Source organism: Oncorhynchus kisutch, unplaced genomic scaffold (genome assembly GCF_002021735.2).
Source record: "Oncorhynchus kisutch isolate 150728-3 unplaced genomic scaffold, Okis_V2 scaffold1713, whole genome shotgun sequence".
Lineage (NCBI taxonomy): Eukaryota > Metazoa > Chordata > Actinopteri > Salmoniformes > Salmonidae > Oncorhynchus > Oncorhynchus kisutch.
The window spans coordinates 38,283-43,521 of record NW_022263658.1 but is presented as its reverse complement, the minus strand read 5'-3'; the positions used below and the strand labels follow the sequence as shown (position 1 = coordinate 43,521).

The 5,239-nt window shown below is 47.4% G+C and overlaps 1 pseudogene; it reads left to right on the top strand.

Annotated features, from left to right (window-relative positions):
* The first annotated feature begins 243 nt into the window (after positions 1-243).
* On the top strand, positions 244-1,531 carry LOC116367708 (uncharacterized; annotated as a pseudogene).
* The last annotated feature ends 3,708 nt before the right edge of the window (positions 1,532-5,239 follow it).

Sequence of the window (5,239 nt, the reverse complement as noted above, 5' to 3'; positions counted from 1 at the left end):
TTCCCAACTTGTCTCAACTCAAAATGTGAATAGCATGCAACACTTTTCCCAAAAAGTTGGTGAAGTCAAAAAAGTTGTAGAACTAGTTTCCAAATATTTTTTTGTGGGGCCACCTTGAATGTTTTTTTTGTGTGTAACCAACAACTATAGTCATCAACATGATTCCAGGCATGTTGTTCAGCTAGATCTTAGAAGCATACTGCTGAGGAATGTTTGCCCACAAACAAACTGCAATTGTGAGTGCTACGTCTTCCTTTTTGTTGTGTCTGCAGGCAGGTCTGTTCACCATGGCAGCTAACATGACAGTCCATCAGCAGGTGGCAGCACCTTCTATGAAAGGCTGGAAGACAGGCCTTTTTGACTCCTTTCAGGACATGAGTATCTGTGAGTATCCATGGGACATCATATCCCATCTGATCCTAAGCTCAAGATATTCTGTCTTAAAATATTGCCACCACCTATAAGAGTTGTCTTGTTGTTGCTCTCTCTGTTGATGAGACGTGTCTGTTTGTGTGTGTGCAGGTTGCAATGAATTCTGGTGCTGTCCTTGCTATGCCAGCTCCACCACAGGAGAGTTTGGAGAGAGTACCTATCTGCCCTTAATGGACATCATAGGCCCTGCATTCATGGCTGCTATTGGGGTGCCCGTCATTGTGCCACCTGCAAGTCTGTCCATGCGGGTTGCTGTACGCCACAAATATGGCATTCAGGTGTAATGTTTCCCATTACATATAGACATCACATACATGTTGTTGCAGATACATATGCTGTGATAAGGGTATTATGTGTGTTTTGTGTGTGTGTGTGTGTGTGATAGTGTTAAACAAGTGTGTCTGTGTGGGTCCACAGGGAAGCCTCTTTGAGGACATCTTGGTGTCCTGCTTCTGTGCCTGTTGCTCATGGTGTCAGATGGCCAGGGAGATCAAAGAGCACAAGAAGGGCTGCACTTTCACAACCACCCAGCCTGTGTCCATCCAAGTGCAGCCTCCTACCATGACCACTTCCAATGTGTCCTACACAACCAATCAACAGAGCTACACCATGACCAGCCCACAGTCCCCCAACCAACAGGGCTACATCATAACCGGCCCACAGTCCCCACACCAACAGGGCTACGTCATAACCGGCCCACAGTCCTCCAGCGGGGTTGAGATGCCCCCTGATATGATGGTAGGGCCCCCTGACATGGTCGGAGTGGTCATATGAAGACGGCATCTGACCAACATGCCATTGCAGGCCTTTCTCAAATGACGACTTCTGATCCACCTGCCTATAACCCTGCTGTTATGATGCTCCCTGATATGTCTAACCATATGGTGAACACCACTGTCTCCACCAAACCATCCAAATGCTGAGCTCTGCTGCTTCATCTAATAACTTTCTGATAGCTTGCATTGCTGTAATGTTCACAATCAATGAATTAATTAGATTGATTAAAATGTGTTTTTATATGATTTATAGTCTGAGGTTTATTTGATGGTAATGTCCACGGCTCATTGTCTTGACATGTAATAAAGTCATTTATATTGTGTTTCTCTTCTATTGGACTGTTATTTTATAATCAAACATCTTGGTCTAATGGAAAAGGTTGAAGTAGCCAGGAGGAAGGCATGGCCAGCTGTTGAGAAATGCTTGTTGAAGTTTTCGATTATCATGGATTTATCGGTAGTGACCGTGTTAACTAGTGGGCAGTGGGCAGCTGGGAGGAGGTGCTCTTGTTCTCCATGGACTTTACAGTGTCCCAGAACTTTTTGGAGTTAGAGCTACAGGATGCAAATTTCTGCTTGAAAAAGCTGACATTTGCTTTCCTGACTGACTCTGTGTATTGGTTCCTGACTTCTCTGAACAGTTGCATATCGCGGGGACTATTCGATGCTATTGTAGTCCGCCATAGGATGTTTTTGTGCTGGTCGAGGGCAGTCAGGTCTGGAGTGAACCAAGGGCTATATCTGTTCTTAGCTCTGCATTTTTTTCTAAGACGGTGAGGAAGTTATTTTTAAAGAATGATCAGGCATCCTCAACTGACGGGATGAGGTCAATATCCTTCCAGGATACCCGGGCCAGGTCGCTGAGATCCTGATTGAAGACAGCAGAGGTGTATTTGGAGGGCCAGTTGGTCAGGATGACGTCTATGAGGGTGCCCTTGTTTACAGATTTAGGGTTGTACTTGGTGGGTTACTTGATGATTTGTGTGAGATTGAGGGCATCTAGCTTAGATTGTAGGACTGCCGGGGTGTTGAGCATATCACAGTTTAGGTGACCTAAAAGAACAAATTCTGAAGCTAGATGGGGGGCGATCAATTCATAAATGGTGTCCAGGGCACAGCTGGGAGCTGAGGGGGGTCGGTAGCAGGCGGCAACAGTGAGAGACTTATTTCTGGAGAGATACATTTTAAAAATGAGAAGTTCGAACTGTTTGGGTATGGACCTGGAAAGTATGACATTACTTTGCAGGCTATCTCTGCAGTAGACTGCAACTTCTCCCCCTTTGGCAGTTCTATCTTGACGGAAAATGTTATAATTGGGTATGGAAATCTTAGAATTTTTGGTGGCCTTCCTAAGCCAGGATTCAGACACAGCAAGGACATCAGGGTTGGCAGAGTGTGCTAAAGCAGTGAGTAAAACAAACTTAGGGAGGATGCTTTCTGATGTTGACATGCATGAAACCAAGGCTTTTTCGATCACAGAAGTCAACAAATGAGGGTGCCTGGAGACATGCAGGGCCTGGATTTACCTCCACATCACCCGCGGAACAGAGGAGGAGTAGGATGAGGGTGCGGCTAAAGGCTATCAAAACTGGTCGCCTAGAGCGTTGGGGACAAAGAATAAAAGGAGCAGATTTCTTGGCGTGGTAGAATATTTTCAGGGCATAATGCGCAGACAGGGGTATGGTGGGGTGTCAGTACAGCGGAGGTAAGCCCAGGCACTGGGTGATGATAAGAGAGGTTGTATCTCTGGACATGCTGGTTGTAATGGGTGAGGTCACCGCATGTGTGGGAGGTGGGACAAAGGAGGTATCAGAGGTATGAAGAGTGGAACTAGGGGCTCCATTGTAAACTAAAACAATGATAACTAACCTGAACAACATTATACAAGGCATATTGACATTTGAGAGAGACATAAAGCGAGGCATAAAGTAATCACAGGTGTTGATTGGGAGAGCTAGCTAAAACAACAGGTGAGACAACAGCAGGTAAAATGGCGATGACTAGGCAGAGAGGGTCGGATTAACTACACACAGAGCCTGAGTTCGCGGCTGGGGCCGACAGATAAAAAAACATATAAACAGAATGCAGTACAGTGATTAATGGACAGTCCAGCAGGCATCAGCTATGTAGCCAAGTGATCATAGTGTCCAGGGGGCAGCAGTAGATGGAACAGGGAAGCCGCCACTAAGTTAGTGACACAGCGTTTAAAGTTAGTAGCCCTGGGCTAGTAGGAGCATCTGCTCCGACGGAGGCCGGATGAAGGCACAGCGGATGGAGTATTCGTCGGCAGACCAGTCGTGGTGGTGCGGCGGGGGGCCGTGTCGACAGAGAATCCAAGCCAGATGGCGAAAGAGGTATTGTGGAATTTCGTTTTCTAGCCGGGAGATGTGCCTGGCTCATGGCTAACTGGTGCTAGCTTCGTGGCAGTGGCGTTAGCCACTATATCCAATCGGTAGCAGCGGTGATCCGGTGCCAAGGTCCAGAGTTTACAGCAAGGATCCGGTGGAGTATTGGGCTCTAGCCGTGTATGAGTGGGGTTCGGGTGAACAGCTGAGTAGGCCGGGAGGTGGGCCTCAGGCATAACTTCGGTACTGGGTACCACGGTGAGTGCAAGCTATGAGCTAGCTAGCTGCAAGCTGTAAGCTAGCTAGCTGCAAGCTAGCTGTGAAGATCAGAAGTAGTGGTCCAGGGATTACGGCAGGAATCCGGCATTGTTGTGGAGAGACAGCCCGATACTGGTAGACTAGCGAGTATTATCCAGGCTAAAAACAGGGCTGGTATCTGTGCAGAAGGTAAAAGCCTCTAGCAGTGGCTTTTACCAGTGCGTAGGATCGAGGTGACATGGGAGAACTTGGAAAGGTTGGAAACCAGGTGGGCTACAGCGTGCTGGATAAATTGCAGGGATTTGATGGCACAAATGGGGAGCCCAGACAATGGCGAGTTGCAGTAGTCCAGACGGGAGATGACAAGTGCCTGGATTAGGACCTGTGCCACTTCCTGTATGAGGTAGGGTCAGACTCTACGTATGTTGTAGAGCATGAACCTGCAGAAGCGAAGGGCTGGGTAGGGGCTGAGTGGCAAGTGTTGGAGGAAAGGGAAAGAAAAGAAAAGGAAACAAAGTAGTGATCAGAGTCCTGGAGGGAGATTATTTGGCAAACAGCTTCTAGTGAAGATGAGGTCAAGTGTATTGCCTCCCTTGTGAGTTGGAGGGGATTGGGAAAGGGTGAGGGCAACAGAGGCAATGAGGGGAAAGAAAGAGTTTGAAAGAAATTAATCTAAGGCAGAAGTCAGGAGATTGAAGTCGCCAAGTAGGAAGAGCTGTGAGCCATCATCAGGAGAGGAGCTTATCAAGGTGTCAAGCTCATTGAGGAACTCTCCAAAGGCACATGATGGGCGATAAATGACAACAATGTTAAACTTGAGTGGACAATAACAGCATGCAATTCAAATGAGGAGATGAACAGGTGAGAGAGGGAGAAAATAGAACATCTCCAGTTAGGAGAAATGAGTAGCCCTGTGCCAACACCACGACGACCAGGTGCTCTTTGACTATGAGAGAAAGCGTAGTAAGATGAAGAGAGAGCAGCTGGTGTAGCAGTGTTCTATGGGTTGATCCATGTCTCTGTCATGGCTAAAAAGTCAAGGGACTGAAGGGCAACATAGGTTGAGATGAACTATGCATTGTTCACTACAGATCGGCAGTTCCAAACGGGGCCAGAGACCCGGAATTCCACATGGCTTGTCCTCGCTGGTTACACTAAATTAGAAGGGTTGCAGCCAAGGGGTGGGGAGTATCTGTAAAGCCTACAGGGAGAGGAGCGACCAGGTATAGAAAACACACACAGTTGCCAAAGCTACAAAAGAGAAAATTTGATAATCAGAAAACTAGGTAAGATACGCAAGTAAGAGTGGTGTTGAGCCTTCCTCAAAGAACTCGGCAGGACAACCCGGCAGGATCGTCTTTGTTTTGGCGATGGTCTTAGTTCTGCAGGTGAGAATGCCACTGACGCTTACATCTACCGCTGAGAAAC